Below are 17,826 nucleotides of genomic sequence, written 5' to 3' on the forward strand. Positions count from 1 at the left end.
ACAACACTTCTGGAGGGCACCAGGTTGGAGAAGGCTGATATGCTAATAAGGGAAGATTTTGTGGCTGCAGTCCTACACATAGTTACCTGGGAGCAAGCCACACTGAATTAATTCATAGTAGACACGCATACGATTGTACTGGTAAGAGAAAAGAAAATAACTAAAGCCACTTTTAGATCAGCATCATTGTGCAAGGTCAAGGAGGGTGGCGTGTGTGTTCTCCACTTATTTAAAATTGACTCCGGAAGTTTTATGCAATCCAAATGCCTTTGCACTGAGTGAATGAGAACCAAGAAACTGAGCAGGGAAGTGTGAGATTTTTTTAAAAATAGAAAGTGGTTAATCTTAGCTCCTGGAATTTAGGGACTTTCCATTGCTTGCATGTCTCAGTGTGTGCATTATTACTCAAAATGCACGCCAAGAATAATCACTGCTGACTGTGGGAGACTAGGGAAAAGTCATTGGGCAGGGTTGCTTGTCACATGAAATACACCACACTGTAATGGTTGATTTATTTGCTGTTTTTGCAAGCAACGGGTAATGTTGACACTTGGTAGAAGACAGACCCCAAATGGGGTCAAAAGACATATTTTTCACAGTGTGATTCTGTTTAGGAGGGTCCAATTTGTGCACTGTATTTTGTATTGCAATGAATGTGGTTATTTATTATTTATATAGCACAGTCCATGTATGTGGAGCTTTACAAAGTAATGTATGTAAAAGCCAGCCCTCAGGAGTTTGCAGTCTGTATTTTGACAGAGGAGTGATGACTGAAGGAGAAGGGAAGACAGAAAGGTAAATGGCACAAAGTCAGCAGTAGGCAGGATTGCTTGAAATAATGCATTTTGAGGCCATGGGTATATACCATGTATTAGATACTGGATGTAACTTTCATCTAGTTTTATAGGAATAAACATATTTTTTAAAGGCTCTCAGGTACATCATGTTTGACAAACTCTTACCAAATGATTCTTAAGCCATCTGTGTTGGAGCAAGAACTTACGAGGCCTTGTTTATAATGAAACAGTCCATATAATTAAATATGCTGGTTGTGTTCGTAGAACACAGGATTTTCAGTAATGCCATATGTCTACATGTTAGCTTAACAGTCATGTTAACTTAACAGTCAAACACAATAATACTGTTCCTGCCTTTTAAAAAAAGTTAACAGGGTATTACAAATTTTTGATCTGGAAAAAAATGGTTGAGAAAATTTGTAACTTTCACCAAACTTGAGAACTGTTTTTCATGTAGACTTTTTAGTCTATAACAATTCGTCCTTATAGAAACAGGAAGAAGTAATTTCCCCTTTCAATAACATTTATAGCTTTAAGAAGAACACAGGAAGCTGCCTTATATCAAGTCAGACCATTGGTACATCTAATTCGGTATTGTCCACACACTTTTGGTCTTTAACTGATGGGTTGGGACCCAGTAGTACAGCCTTCCCCAACTTGGTGCCCCCCAGATGTGTTCACAGCTTGACCTAAGGTGAGCCACTGCAACAGCACCACCACCACACAAATATATGGCAAAAACTAAATGAAAAAGTGGGTTACAGTTGGATCCCAGGTCTGAAAAGATTGAAGAGTACTGGTTTACATTGCCTGGCAGTGGTATTTCCTATAATTTCCCTCTGCCTCATGAAAATGTGGTTCAGCCCTAGTAAATAGGGACCTGTTCCTGACTTGCACATCAACTGCCAGTAAATATCACACAGAGAAAATCTTCCTTTAAAGGGATTCCCCAAAACTGAATTTTGTGTAAGAACATTTTATTTATTTATTTACGTATTCATTACATTTAAATCCCATATTTCCACTAAAAATAGTGCTCAAGGCCACTAACAATAAAATACAGATAAAATAACAAATGTATAATTTAAACATTAACGCTCATCAAATAAAAACACATCAGTAAGAAAAAAATAACAATATCCACCAGTTTAACACTTCTGCAGCAAGTCAGCTTAAACACTCAAAGCTTGCCTGAATATAAATGTCTTTGCCTGCCAGCAGTAGAGAAGGAACTAGCTTGGCCTCCCTTGGCAGGGAGCTCCAGCGCCTGGGGGCAGCCACTGAAAAGGCCCTGTCTTGTACTCCTGCCAAATAGGGGTGGTGCTAGGTAGCTAAAAGAAGGGACTCAAGCATATAGGACCAGCACACACACACACACACACACACACACATTTGCATATGCTAATTGACATATGCAAATATATGTGCATAATTACAAATAATTACTATAATTTAAAGTTTATAGAAGGCAAGCTAATTAACCTCTTGGTTGTGTTCAGGACAGAACTGTGCAAAGTCCCAAATTGTGCTTGCTTAAAACTTACCCTCCATGCGCCCAGTTTTCCTTGGTCTTTCCAGCCCAAATCCAGATGGGAAGGATGGAGTGCCTGGAACCAGCAAGGAGGTGTATGGCACCTTAAACATTTACTGATTAATTGCAAAGGGACCATTGCACACTGGCAAGGGAGAGTGTGGGAATGTATTGTAGACTATAATAGCTCTTAGGCTGCCAACTTACACAGTTACTAGGGAGTAACCCCCATTAAACATAGTGGGATTTACTTCTGAGGAAATCATCACCACTCTCCCCACCCCCACCCCCACGCACAACAGCACCAGGCAGAGACCTCAGGACTGGAGGACATCGCTTTCCTGCTCCTGAGCAGCCACCAAAGATGGCTCCTCATTTTATTTCAAATACTTAATTTTGGCACTTTCTGGGATTCTAGAACACTTCTTTAAATACTTTTAAAGTATTTAAAAGGCCTGTTTCCTGCCTCCCAGCTGAGCAGAGCAGAGGAAGCTGCTCCAGCTGGTCTTGGGACTATAGAAGCAAGCAAGCTCCCAGAGAGCTAGCGAACAGGGAGAGCAAACAGAGGGAGCAAACAGGAGTTGGCCAGGGGAGTTGCAGTTGCAGAGGAGACAAAGGAGATAAAGGAGACAAAGGAGACAAAGGAGACAAAGGCAAAGAGTGAGTAGAGGACCAGGACCAGGCTACACTAGAACAATCAGAAAGCTAGACACAAAAAGGGAAAAGAGGCTATGGAAGGACAAGACTCTCCAGTGGTGGTGACCTGCAAGGTGTGTGCCATGTTTGTTTTCTTGCCTGAGAACAACATGGCCTACACGTGCAACAAGTGCAAGTTGATCACACTGCTGGAAGATAAAGTAAGAGGACTGGAGCGGCAAGTGTCGACCCACCAGGGAATAAGAGAACACGAAGAGTTCTTGGACAGGATGGTGGAACTACAGCAGCAAAGTAAAGTACAGGAGTTAGAACAGCAACAGCAAGCTGAGGCAGAAGAGGAAACTGCTGAGGTGAGGAAAAATGAAGTAGAGGATACTCCTTGGAAAAGGGTGACAGGAGCAGAAAAACTAGAAGACACTCTGCACCAGCGGAGGCAGTGGAACTAGGGAACCATTTCCAGGTACTTGCAGATGAGACTGGAGGACAGCTTGCAGAGGAAGAATTACAGGGGAACCTGCATGACAACGAGCAAGAGGCTGAAGGTCAGTCAAGCAGAGGCGATGAAACCAAGGCCTACAACAACAAGAAGAGAAGAGTAGTAGTAGTGGGAGACTCCTTGCTGCGTGGGATCGAAACCTAAGTATGTCACGGAGACCCGTGGACTCGCCAGGTATGCTGTCTCCTGGGAGGACGGATTAGAGATGTGACTGAAGGGTTGCCTGCACTCATAAAGCCCACTGACAGGTATCCCTTTCTTCTCATCCATGTGAGAACAAATGATACCACCAAGCGCAGCTTCGAAGAAATCATGTCAGAAATTGAAGCTTTGGGAAGGAAACTCAAGAACTTTGGGGCCCAGATAGTTTTCTCATCCATCCTTCCAATAGTTAGAAGAGGGATAGAAAGGGAAAGAAAAATACTCCAGGTGAATGACTAGCTATGAAAGTGGTGCTGACAAGAGAGATTTGGATTCTGGGACCACGGGCTATACTTCCTGGAAGATGGACTGTTGGCAAGGGACAGGTTGCACCTCACAAAGGCTGGGAAGAACATGTTTGGCCACAGCATGAAGAACTTTATCAGGAGGGCTTTAAACTGAATGCTATGGGGAAGGGAGACATAAAGTTGGGGGTAACAATGGACGAAGGCTCATGTGCCACAACAGAGAGAACAGCTCTAATAGTGCCCAATAATAGTCTTCAGAAACATGTAGGAAGAAAGCCAAACTATGAAGCACATTGTCTTCAATGTCTATATACTAATGCCCAGAGTACGGGAAACAAACAGAACGAACTTGAACTCTTAATACAGGAGGGAAGTGATGACTTGATAGGTGTAACTGAGACTTGGTGGGATGACTTTCATGACTGGAATACAGCAATTGAAGGATATAACTTATTCAAAAAGAACAGGAGGAACAGAAAGGGAGGTGGGGTTGCACTATATGTGAAAAATACATATCTCTGCACAGAAATACAGGAGGATGAGCTTGGTAGCCCCATTGAGAGCCTCTGGGTTAAAATAAATGGAGCAAAGAATAAAAGGAACACGGTGGTTGGAGTCTACTACCGGCCACCCAATCAAGGAGAAGGCAAGGATGAAAGTTTTGAAAAGCAAATAGACAAAGTTTCAAGGAAGCATGATATAGTAGTAATGGGGGACTTCAATTTCCCCGATGGGAGACAAATTCTGCAAAACATGGCCCCTCCAGGAAATTCCTAACTTGTGTGCTGGATAACTTCCCCCTACAGAAAGTAGAGGTAGGAACTAGAGGATCGGCTATCCTTGACTTGATCCTAACCAACAGAGATGACTTAGTGGGTCAAGTAGCAGTTACAGGAACTCTGGGGGAAAGCGACCATGTTATACTTGAGTTCTTGGTTCTAAAGGAAGCAAAAGCTGAGCATAGCCAAAGCCGTACCCTGGATTTTAGGAAAGCTGATTTTAATCAACTCAGAACAATGAGGAAGGTCCCATGGCAAGTGACTCTAATGAGAAAAGGAATCCAAGATGGGTGAGAGTTTTTAAAAAAGGAAATTCTCAAGGCACAATTACAAAAGATTCCAACAAGAAAAAAAGGTGGAAGACAACAGAAGAAGCCAATGTGGCTTCACTAAAAGCTTAGAGATGACCTGACAACAAAAAGGGACACATATAGGAAGTAGAAGGGAGGGCAAGCAACAAAGGGATGTTTGTTTGTACAGGCTACCTGCCTGTACAGGCAGGTAGCACAGAATTGCAGGGATGGCGTCAGGAAGGCTAAAGCTGAGAACAAGCTGAGGTTAGCGAGGGATGCTAAAAGCAACAAAAAGTCTTTCTTCAGCTATGTGCATAGTAAAAGGCAGAGGAAAGAAATGGTTGTTCAGCTATTAAATAAGTATGGCAAAACGATAACAGATGACAAAGAAAAGGCAGAAGTGCTCAATTCCTACTTTGGCTCAGTCTTCTCCCAAAAGGCAAAGGTGAAGTACAGGGTGAAGGGGCAGGATTGCAGCTTGAGATCAACAGGAACACCTAATTTGAATGAGTTCAAATCTCCAGGGCCAGATGAACTGCACCCTAGAGTAATAAAGGAACTGGCAGAAGAACTCTCAGAGCCACTGCCTGTTCTCTTTGAGAAATCATGGAGGATGGGTGAAATGCCAGATGACTGGAGGAGAGCTAATGTTGTCCCTATCTTCAAAAAGCGTAAAAAGGAGGAACCTGGGAACTACAGACCAGTCAGTCTGACATCAATCCCTGGGAAAATGCTGGAGCACATTATAAAGCAATCCATCTGTAAGCACCTTGAAAACAACGCAGTGATTACTCAAAGCCAACATGGATTTGTCAAGAACAAATCCTGCCAGACAAATCTGATCTCATTTTTTGATCAAGTAACCTCCCTTGTGGACTGTGGAAATGCTGTGGACATAATATACCTCAACTTCAGCAAAGCTTTTGACAAGGTGCCCCATGATATCCTGAGAAGGAAACTAGCTGAAAGTGGGCTAGATGAAATAACAATCAGGTGGATCCACAGTTGGCTACAGAATTGGACTCAAAGAGTGCTTATCAATGGAATCTTCTCAAACTGGGGAGAGGTAACAAGCGGGGTACCGCAGGGCTCAGTCTTGGGCCCAGTGCTCTTCAACATTTTTATTAATGACTTGGAGAAGGAGGTGCAGGGAATGCTGATCAAATTTGCAGATGACACAAAATTGGGCGGGATAGCTAATACCTTGGAAGACAGAAACAAAATTCAAAGTGATCTTGATAGGTTGCAGTGCTGGGCAGAAAACAACAGAATGACATTTAATAGGGATAAATGCTAAGTTCTGCACCTAGGAAAAAGAAACCAAATGCACAGTTACAAGTTGGGGGATACGTGGCTCAACAACACTACAAGCGAGAAGGATCTTGGAATTGTTGTCAATCACAAGCGGAATATGAGCCAAGAATGTGATGTGGCTGCAAAAAAGGCAAATGCTCTTTTGGGCTGCATTAATAGAAGCATAGCTTCCAAATCCCGGGAAGTACTAGTTCTCCTCTACTCAGCACTGGTTAGGCCTCATCTGGAGTACTGTGTCCAGTTCTGGGCACCGCACTTTAAGAAGGATGCAGACAAACTAGAGAGGGTTCAGACGAGGGCAACAAAGATGATCAGGGGACTGGAAACAAGGCCCTATGAAGAGAGACTGAAAGAACTGGGCATGTTTAGCCTTGAGAAGAGAAGACTGAGGGGAAATATGATAGCGCTCTTCAAGTACTTGAAAGGTTGTCACAGAGAGGAAGGCCAGGATCTCTTCTTGATCATCCCAGAGTGCAGGACACGGAATAATGGGCTCAAGTTACAGGAAGCCAGATTCCAGCCAAACATCAGGAAAAACTTCCTGACTGTTAGAGCAATACGACAATGGAACCAGTTACCTAGGGATGTAGTAGGCTCTCCCACGCTGGAGGCATCCAAGATGAGGCTGGACAGCCATCTGTTGGGGATGCTCTGAGTTGGATTCCTGCATTGAGCAGGGGGTTGGACTAGATGGTCTTGTAGGCCCCTTCCAACCCTACTATTCTATGATTCTACTTCTTGGGTTCTAACTTCTTGAAATCCTGAAATCTACACCAAATGTTGCAATATAAAGTTTCTAGCAACCTTGTTATCATACAAGTCGTAAAGTACAAAAATGGATAGTTGGGTTCCTTTATTAGGACCAACCAACATTCCTAATAAAGGTATTGCCCAACTGTAGATTTTGAGTTTTTATTTCTCATGGGCCAGCATGGCTACCTATGTTTGGGGTTGTTTGTTTTTTAAATTATCAAAGTTATCAATCTCCAGGTTTCTGTCTTGATCCAGATATTTGAACTATCATCAGGGTGGAGAAGACAGGTTGTTGTTGTTGTTGTTGTTATTATTATATTTATTTATATCCCGCCTTTTTCCCAGTACTGGGACTCAAGGCGACTTTACAACATTAACACTTGTACAATTAGAACCTATAAACAGAAGTATAAATAGAAGTATACAAAAGTTAAAAATATAATTAAATAATCAATATTTAAATTGTATAAAATATCAAAACGATATTTGATATTTTATACAATTTTAATGCAGCTCTGAGCACATTTACTAAGGAGTAAAACTCCACTCCTACATACTCTTACCTGGGAGTAACAAGTACAACTTACCTCTGAGTAAACATGTTTAGGATTACATAATAAATTTGATGTAATCCTGAACATGCTTCCCCATCCACAGATCTCTCTGTATCCCCAGTTTTTATCCTACTCCATATAATTTCCTGTACCATCTCAGCCACCTTTTCCAACCCCACAGATCTCTGTAGCGATGTCCAGGGCTGGCCCCAAGTAGGGGTGGACGAAAGTCCCTTACCTGTCCTCGAAGGACGTTCGCGGTGGGGGGGAGGCGCTTCGCTGCTCCCCCCGCGAAGTTCAGGCCGGGGAGGAGGCTTCCCGCCTCGCCCGGCCGCGAACGCAAAAGTTTTTTTTAAAAAAACAAAAATGCCCCCTGATAGGCTACGGGACAATTAACGTAGCCTATCACGGCTAGATTTGCAAAGTCAGCCGTGATAGGCTACGTCAATCGTCACGTAGCCTATCACGGGTGACTTAAAAAAAAAAAAAGTGTGTACGGATAATGGCGGCCCCCATAGGGAGCCGCCATTCGCGTTCCTTATTTAGTCGCTGTAGTCTACGTAAATGTTTACGTAGACTACGGCGAAAATAAGGGCAACGCAAATAGCGTTGCCCTTATTTTCGCCGTAGTCTACGTAAATCTTTACGTAGACTACAGGGACCAAATAAGGAACGTGAATGGCGGTTCCCTATGGGGGCCGCCATTATCCGTACACACTTTTTTTTTTTTTTAAGTCACCCGTGATAGGCTACGTGACAATTGACGTAGCCTATCACGGCTGACTTTGCAAATCTAGCCGTGATAGGCTACGTTAATCGTTATGTAGCCTATCAGGGGGCATTTTTTTCTTTCTTTTATTGTAATGGTGGCGGCGGCAGCCGGTCAAAAGACCGGCTGCCGCTCCCGCCCCACTTGAACACCCGCCGAACCGCCGGCTGGACCCGCCGCCAGGAGGGACATTTGGCAAAGGTAAGTCCCGTCCCGGGGGGGGTGCGGAGGATTTCTCCCCGAAACTTGTTTGGGGGGCCGAACACGTTGGTGTTCGGCCCCCCGAAGTTTCGGGGAGAAATTCTCCGCCAACGCTAGCCCCAAGACATTTTGCTTCCTGAGGTAGAGCAGCAAATAGCCCCCACCTCCCCAGTCAAAGTGGATAGTAGTACTTAAAGCAAGTCAAGTTGTTTTGGCCCCTGAGGTAGAAAAATCCTACAAGCACCTCTCCCCTTCTTCTGGCAGTGAAAATACAATAATAATTAATAAATTAAATAATGGATAATTTGCTACTTTTTCATGAAGTTCCAAATTAGCTGTCTGAAGCAGCTGCCTCAGGTTTTAAAATGTGTGTGTGTGTGTATGTATCTTTAAAGGATCCTGTCTCCTAAAGTTGTATAGTCAGGGGAGACGAGGGCTTCTGATTTCAGAAAAAAAAAAACCTCAGGCAGAAAGATTCAAGAGAGATAGCAGGAGGGGAAGCATATGTGGGTAAAAAGATACCTAGTCAGGGGGATCAGATGCAACAGAAATCATCAGGGCTCCTGCACTTTTATTTCAGCCATTTTTCTCCAGTCACATGAAGTACAACGTATTTCAAAATAACTTTCTATCCAGTGGACTCCAGTACATACAAGTTTATTATGCCGCAGTACATTTGTGGGTCTTTTCAGGTGCCACAAGGCATTGTGGCTTTTGAATACAAAAGAACAAGAAGCCCCTGTCCTTCTCCCACATCTGTTCACCTTTTTCTAGCCTAGTGCAAACCCCTGATGTCAAGAGGGACCATGCACGCACCAGAATCTGGCCACATGGATCATGCCAAAAGCAGGTGCACTCCAGAAGGAGGCCTGCAGAGCCAAGGAGCTCTAGACACACTCAAGCAAGCTGGCAAGCCATACATTCATACATTCCTTTGCCCCAGAATTAGACACAGCTGCTCATTCAAACCCTTTTTGCAAGCAAACCCCTTCAGTTTTTCCCCAAGGCAAAGGGCCTGAACCAACTTGGGGGAAGCAACAGATGAGGAAGGCCTCTGACGCTCCATTTGATATGTGGGCTGCCAGTGTACCTGCTCTTCCTCTTGTCAGGGCCTCACTACCTACAATGACCCAGGGCACAAGTGCCCAGTAGCAATTGGCTGGGCAGGTCTCTGCAGGGTCAGGCACACTCTGAGAAAGCCGGGTGATAGTGGTGCTGTTAGGCAATCTTGACCTCTGGACTTAATGAAAATAATGAGCAGACTGTACAAAAAAAGGGGGCAGTCTCCCCTCTAGTTTAAATGGCTGGTGCTTTCATGCTACATTCCCTATTACTAGTCTGCTAAGGGAGTGAGTCCTAAGGTCTCCTACTAATTGCAAGGCGACTGAGGTCAGAGGGAAGAAGGAAGCTTGTATTAAGTTGATGATGGCAATTGGGGCAGCTCTAAAGATCCAGGACCCATGGCCAGGTGGGTCCTTCTTAACACGCCCATGCTGCCAAATGTGCCCCCAATCGTGGCAGGACAGAGAGAAGGGCCCCTCCTGATGCCCTTAAAACCAAGGCAGGCTCATGAGAGAATGCAGTTTTCAAATAGCATCATTCCAAGAATTGGTATAGTAGAAATCTTTGAAGCGCAGGCACTCATCATGACAGTCCCATAGCCATTCTCCCAAGGAAAGTCCACAAATTAGGGCAGCTGTGTTGATCCATATCAACAAACCAGTTCTAGCAGTTTTCATCTCCACCAGCTGCAGGTCTTTTGTAAAGCTAATGGGTCTTAATTGCCTGTTCAAGACCAGGAGCCAATCTAAACGGAAATACTTTGTGAAGCAATTTGGGCAAAATCCGCATTTTCACAGAATCAAATCAGTTCTTTCCATGGTGCATGCAGTGCTGCATTCCTCTGCTTTTGCTATGTATACGGGAACTGAAGCCACATTATTTGGGGTGGGGTGGGTGAGTCCTGCCACAAGTAGAAATTAATGTCAGCAACTGCGTAGGTGTGGGGCAGCCAATGAGCAGAGGCCTGCTCCTCCTCCCTCGCATGTTCAAGGCAGTGCAATGGAGGACTTGCTTATGAATAGATGTTCATGACAAACCCCACATACCCCCCCCCCACACACACACATTTACCAGGCAGCTGCCGACAGGAGGGCAAGAGGCACTGAGAGCGGAGAGCGTGGAGCCAGCGAGGAGGGAGAGCAACTAGCATGTTGACTTCGATGTATCTTAACTGCCCAACCAACAGGCTTCCCCGCCCCCAGATAAACAAACATGGGCTCACTGAAGTGCTTCTGAGCACACATTCATGAAAATCACCCACCTTGGCAATCGCCCTTTCTTAGCTGCGCAGCTTTGAATCAACAGGCATCCACCGTTTCTCAGCTGTGCTCCTTCGTAGCTGCACAGTTTTGAAACAGCGGGGCTGGCAAAGTGGAGCTGAAGGCAATGAGTTACTTCCAGGTAGACGTATTTACCCCTTTGCTCTCCCCACGCCCCGGCCCACGCTAGTTTCCCTTCCGCCAACCAGTGCTGCTTCCACCAGCCCACGCCGAAGCCAGCTGAGGTCACACAGACTCCCGAACAGCACTGAAGTTGGTGTGACAGGAAAATCCGACACAAAATGTGTTTGAAAAAAACCCGGATTTAGGGCAAGAAACACCAGGCTAGCTACGGAAAGCAGCATGCGTCATCTGACACTATCAATTTGGGGATGGAGTAGAACTGCAGTAAAAGCCCCATGTAGATGGGGCCTAAGCCACCCCAAAATACTTTGCATTACAACAGGGAACAATATATTGTTGTTGGGAAAATTCATTTTCCCCAGCTACTGTGAGGATTGCAGGTAAGCTCAGAGAAAACGGGGAATTCTGAGGGGTTTTCAGATGATGTCAGAGTCCCAACTAATCAAAACCTGCTGGTGCGGCACCTCTGCAAGCCCTGGCTCCAGTATACCACTGGTCCCAAGTTGTGTAATCTTTATAGGTCATAACGAGTACTTTGACTTGTGCCCAGAAGTGGGCCAGTAGCCGGTGAAGCTGTTGTAGCAAGTGAGTCACATGCTCGCTATAACCAGCCCCAGTCAACTGTCTGGCCACAGCATTCTGGACCAGCTAACATTTTCAAACAGTTTTCAAAGACAACTGTAGAGCCCGTTACAATAGTCCAAACAGGATGTGACTAAGAGATGTGTCACTATTGCCAGACTTGAAATCTCCATAAATGGGCACAGTAGGCACAGTAGCCTTATTTGGGCAAAGCCACTCCTCGCCATTGCCAAAACCTGAGCATCAGAGTTCAGGAATACACTCTGCAAACCTGAGTCTTCAAAGGGAAACTGTGAACCTGAGGGCTTCTTCACATGAAGCTTTTATCCTGCTATTGAGATGGCTCTCTCACGCAAGTGTGTGGGCTCTTTAGATGATGCCGTGAACTTCCAGGGCATCTCCTCCCATTTTCCCCAGCCTATCCCATTTTCTTCAAATGCAAAAAATGCGGAATTTTTTTCCATCCCACGGAGCAGGAGTGCCATGACCTCCCCGTTAAATTCTCCAATAGTGGAAGAAACTGCTGTGTCTGGTTGGCTGTGGGCTGCACTCTCTCCGCACCTTCCATGTAAATGTGCTTGAGCACATTTCTCGACTGGAGGGAGAAGACGGTAAAATGCCTTCCTGCAATGAAGGGAGACAGATCTGATCCCCCACCACATCAAGCTCAGAATCAACACCCTCTGTTGATTTAGAGCAGCCCATTAAGTTCAACAGGGTTTATTTCTAAGTAAGTGCGCCGAGGGTTGCAGACTTACAGCGCGATCTTATGCCTACTTAGAAGTAAGTCGTAGCTTTCCTGGGGGCTGCAAGGAAATAGTACAGAACAAGTTAAGAGATGAAAACAAGACTCTCCCACCCCTGCTGCTCCTTTGCACACATGCCAGTGAGGGAGGGAGGCGCTCCTTTGATTCCATCCACCTTTAAAGTCACTAGAAGGGCTTCTGACTTCCCTCCTACTGCGGAGCCATCAATCATGTTACAGGAACCAATGATCAGCCTTCTGTCCTGATTTTTCTGTGCAGCCATGAAAAAGTATAGAGGGCAGGGAAGCACTATGAGAGGTGCCTGCATACAGGGTCAGTCTAAATCCCGGAAAGGATCCAGAATCAAAAGGATCAGTTTGTAGTGGGATAAAATGCCAGGTGTGAAGAGAGCCTGTGGGCTCCTTCACACCGGGCTTTTATCCTGAGATTGAGATTGCTCCTTCACGGAAGTTTGCGGGCTCTTTACATAATACAATGACCCTGCCATGACTGTCCTGCACTAAATGCCCTTTGTTCTGTTTTTAAATAGATCGCAGATAATGAGCTAAGTTCTGCTTCAGTCTCCTCCATGAAGAGTAAAAGCTGCAAGAAGAGGAGCGAGATCAATGAAAGATAATGGAAGACTCAGATACGGGGAGAAGGAGGGGGGAAGAGGAGCGCATGTAAAGGGAGTCAGTAGTGATCCTGCATTTAAAGCTGATAACTGAAGGGCAACTTCAAAACATCCTGGCTTGCAGACCTGCACTGCAACTCCTTACATCCCCTAGCAGCAGCCGTAGCCTCTACATCTCTTTGGCTGCCAAGCTAATGTTTGCAGGGCCATAACAGCAATGATGATTTAGTTCTTTCTTCTATAGTTGTGAAGGCAGCAAACCTATGTGTTAGAATCAGGTTGATTCCAAATTCCTGTGAAAGTGCTAAATGGTATTTAAACTGCAGTATGGGCAGACATCATGGATCACTGCCTTGTTGTGGCGAAGGGGCTTGTGTAACTCAGTGAAGCCATAAGCTATGCCGTGCAGGGCCACCCAAGACGGACAGGTCATGGCGGAGAGTTCTGACAAAATGTGGTCCCCTGGAGAAGGAAATGGCAACCCGCTCCAGTATTCTTGCCAAGAAAACCCCATGGAACGTATCACAAGGCTAAAACAGATGACGCCGGAAGATGAGCCCCTCAGATCGGAAGGTGTCCAATATACTACTGGGGAAGAGCAGAGGGTATTTCCAAGTAGCGCCAGAAAGAGTGAAGCGGCTGGGCCAAAGCCGAAAGGACACTCAGCTGTGGATGTGTCTGGTGGTGAAAAGAAAGTCCAGTGCTGTAAAGAACAATATTGTTTAGGAACCTGGAATGTCTTATCAATGAATCAAGGTAAGCTGGAGGTGGTCAAACATGAGATGGCAAGATTGAACATCAACATCTTGGGAATCAGCGAGCTAAAATGGACAAGCATGGGCGAATTTAATTCAGGTGACCATTATGTCTACTACTGTGGGCAAGAATCCCTTAGAAGAAATGGAGTAGCACTCATAGTCAACAAAAGGGTGGGAAAAGCAGTACTGGGGTACAATCTCAAAAACGATAGAATGATCTCAGTACGAATCCAAGGCAAATCATTCGACATCACAGTAATTCAAGTCTATGCCCCAACCACTGAGGCTGAAGAAGCTGAGGTTGATTGGTTCTATGAAGACCTACAACACCTTCTAGAACTAACACCAAAAAAAGATGTCCTCTTCATCATAGGGGATTGGAATGCTAAAGTAGGAAGTCAAGAAATCACTGGGATAACAGGCAAGCATGGCCTTGGTGTACAAAATGAAGCAGGACAAAGGCTAATAGGGTTTTGCCAAGAGAACACGCTGATCATAGCAAACACTCTTTTCCAACAGCACAAGAGGCGACGCTACACATGGACGTCACCAGATGGTCAATATCAAAATCAGATCGATTGTGTCCTTTGCAGCCAAAGATGGAGAAGCTCTATACAGTCAGTAAAAACAAGACCTGGAGCTGACTGTGGCTCAGATCATGAGCTTCTTGTTGCAAAATTTCGGCTGAAATTGAAGAACGTAGGGAAAACCACTAAACCATTCAGTTTTCATATCCCTTATGAATATACAGTGGAGGTGAGGAATAGATTTCAGGGATTAGACCTGATAGACAGAGTGCCTGAGGAACCATGGATGGAGGTCCGTAACATTGTTCAGGGGGCAGCAACTAAATCCATCCCCAAGAAAAAGAAATGCAAGAAAGCAAAGTGGCTGTCTGATGAGGCTTTACAAGTAGCTGAGGAAAGAAGGGAAGCAAAAAGCAAGGGAGAAAAGGGAAGATATATCCAACTGAATGCAGAGTTCCAGAGAATAGCAAGGAGAGACAAGAAGGCCTTCTTAAATGAACAATGCAAAGAAATCGAGGAAAACAACAGAATGGGAAAGACTAGAGATCTCTTCAAGAAAATCGGAGATCCCAAGGGAACGTTTTGTGCAAAGACGGGCATGATAAAGGACAAAGAAGACAGGGACCTAACAGAAGCAGATGAGATTAAGAAGAGGTGGAAAGAATACACAGAAGAACTATACAGGAAAGATCTTAATGTCCCTGATAGCCATGATAGTGCGGTCACTGAACTTGAGCCAGACATCCTAGAGAGTGAAGTCAAGTGGGCCTTAGGAAGCATTAGTAACAACAAAGCTAGCGGAGATGACGGTATTCCAGCTGAGCTATTTAAGATCCTAAATGATGATGCTGTTAAAGTGCTGCACTCAATATGCCAACAAATTTGGAACACTCAGCAATGGCCACAAGACTGGAAAAGGTCAGTTTACATTCCAATTCCAAAGAAGGGCAATGCCAAAGAGTGTTCAAACTACCACACAATTGCGCTCATTTCACATGCCAGCAAGGTGATGCTCAAAGTCCTACAAGCTAGGCTTCAGCGGTATGTGAACCGAGAACTACCGGAAGTACAAGCTGGGTACAGACAGGAGGGGTGTGTGCCAAATCCTTCCTTCCTCCTATTTCCCCTCATAAAATTTCCTTCTGCCAGGCTCTTTTCCTCCTCAAGGCCTGCTCCCAGGACCAGCAGTAAAGTTCAGCACAACTTACATTCTTATACTCAAGCTTGCTGCTGTAGTATCTAGTTTGGTCCTAGTCATAAACAAGGCAGTGACGGGCAGCCATTAGAATACAAGACCCAGCCTTCATTTTTCCCACTCAGCATTAGAGTTCAGATGGCTCTAAAGGTGAAACTCCCTGCACCTCCTTAGTCCCAACAGAGGGTCATATTACATTAAAGCCATAGCGTGCAGTTGCCCCTGTACTTTTTAATTATTCACAAGTAAGAGTACATGACAACAATCTGAACCACTTTGTGCAAAGAAGGGAGGCTTAAACCTTAATATGTGCTCTCAATATCCTCCTGCATGTGTGGTTTTAAAAACACACAAAAACCTCAATTGACAAATATCGGGAGGTGGGGGGGGATGTTTAAACCTTCCCATTTCTAATCAGCCCCCCCTGCCCCGCGCTTACTTGTGAATAATTAGTAGGATGGCAACTGCACACGATGTCTTTAACATGGACACCAGAACTCAGGGCTGGCCCCACCATTAGGCGGAGTGAGGTGGCTGCCTAGCAGCTGAATGTTGGGGTCATGAAAAGATAGGAAATTGTTGCTGTTGTATTTTTACTGCCAGGCAGGACAAGAGGTGTTTGTGGAATTTTGTGCCTCAGATGCCAAAATAATGTGACCAGCTTTGGATACTGTTTACCTTGATGGGGCTCTTACCCTTGGTGGGGTAAGAGCCCCATTTGCTGCATCGCCTCAGGTAGCAAAATGTCTTGAGTTGGCCATGACTTGAGGCCTCCAGGGATACAGCCAATGGCAGTAGGAATCAGAGAGGGGCGCCCCTCTAAAAACTCCAGAAAGAAAGGAACATTTTAACAGGAATTACCCCCCTTTGGTTTCTCTGCTGCAGCATGACATTGCCAGCTGCTGCAGCTGCTGAGTATAGTGGGCAAGGCATCTAAATTGTTTTTTAATCTAAATTCATCTAAATTCATTTTTTTACATCGCACATTTTAATTGCCTGAAACCCAGCTTTCTGCTTTTAAGGACTAGGGGCGTGGTTCCACCCTATCAGCTTCACTTTGTTTGCAACTTTGTTGCCATGTTTCCCCAATCGTATCTTTTCCTTTTCCAGTTTCCACAAGTCCCAGCTTATCATCACTGTAGACTGGCGCTCTGTGCTGTTTCCTCTGAGCTCTAATCGAATTATTTTCTTGATGGCTGGGTGGTGTCTGGGTGGAGACTGGGTTGGTCATCAGTGTTCCTGCCTCCTTGGCCATCTTTCCAGGACAATGGAAGGAGAAGCTAATGGAGGAGTACAGGGTTTTTAAAAAATGAATCAGCTTTGCTGGGAAGTGAGGCTTTCCCCCTCTCCCCCCTTTCTCCTAAAAGTCCAGATGTACCTGCATTTCAGGAGCAAGCCTCACTGAGCACTTTGGGAGTTACTTACGAGTAGACACGCATGCTTATTTATTTATTTATTTATTGCATTTATATCCCGCCTTTTTTCCTCTTGCAAGGAACCCAAGGTGGCTTACATTATCCTCCTCCTCTCCATTTTATCCTCACAACAACAACCCTGTGAAGTAGGTTGGGCTGAGAGTGTGTGACTGGCCCAAAGTCACCCAGTGAGCTTCCATGGCAGGGTGGGGACTAGAACCCGGATCTCCCGGCTCCCAGTCCAACACTCTCGCCACTACACCACACTGGCTTGTGTTGGGAAAGGGGTGGGGAGAACACAAAGAGGGAAACTAGTCCCCATTTTAATCCAGAGGACCTCATTGACCACAATGGGAGTTACTTCTGATGAGACAGTAACGGGTTTGTTGGGGGAAAGAGAGCGAAACCAGCCCCCATTTGAATGCACAGGAACTCTATATGGAAGCTGTGAATGAGTTACGTCCTAAGGCAATGGGCCAAAGCCTTGAGATTGTGCTTAATTGCATTTAAGGAATTGGGTTTAAAGGTGTGCCACTTCAATTGAGGGGGAATCTCTGTAAGTTCCCATGTAGGTATTCAAAGGCAAGCCTCATTCAGCACAAGAGTTACTTCTGAGGAAACCAGCCCCCGTTTTAATGCACAGGATCTCTATATGGGAGCTGTGAAGGAGTTACCTCCTAAGGCAACAGACTGAAGCCTTGAGATCGTGCTTAATCGCATTTAAGGAATTGAGGGCTTTGCTATCTGTCGTGGCTTCTCTGTTATTTCTGTGGTCATTGAGAGGGCAAGCCTCATTCAGAACAATGGGAGAAAACACACCTTGACGGGGGTCATGGGCTGTGTTCTAGTGCTTATTTTCAATTATATTGTAAAAGTTGGTCCCTAGTTGCTCCAAAACAGCGATGAAACTT

Source organism: Heloderma suspectum, chromosome 4 (assembly GCF_057233095.1).
Source record: "Heloderma suspectum isolate Gila_16-S chromosome 4, 16-S_ref, whole genome shotgun sequence".
Taxonomy (NCBI): domain Eukaryota; kingdom Metazoa; phylum Chordata; class Lepidosauria; order Squamata; family Helodermatidae; genus Heloderma; species Heloderma suspectum.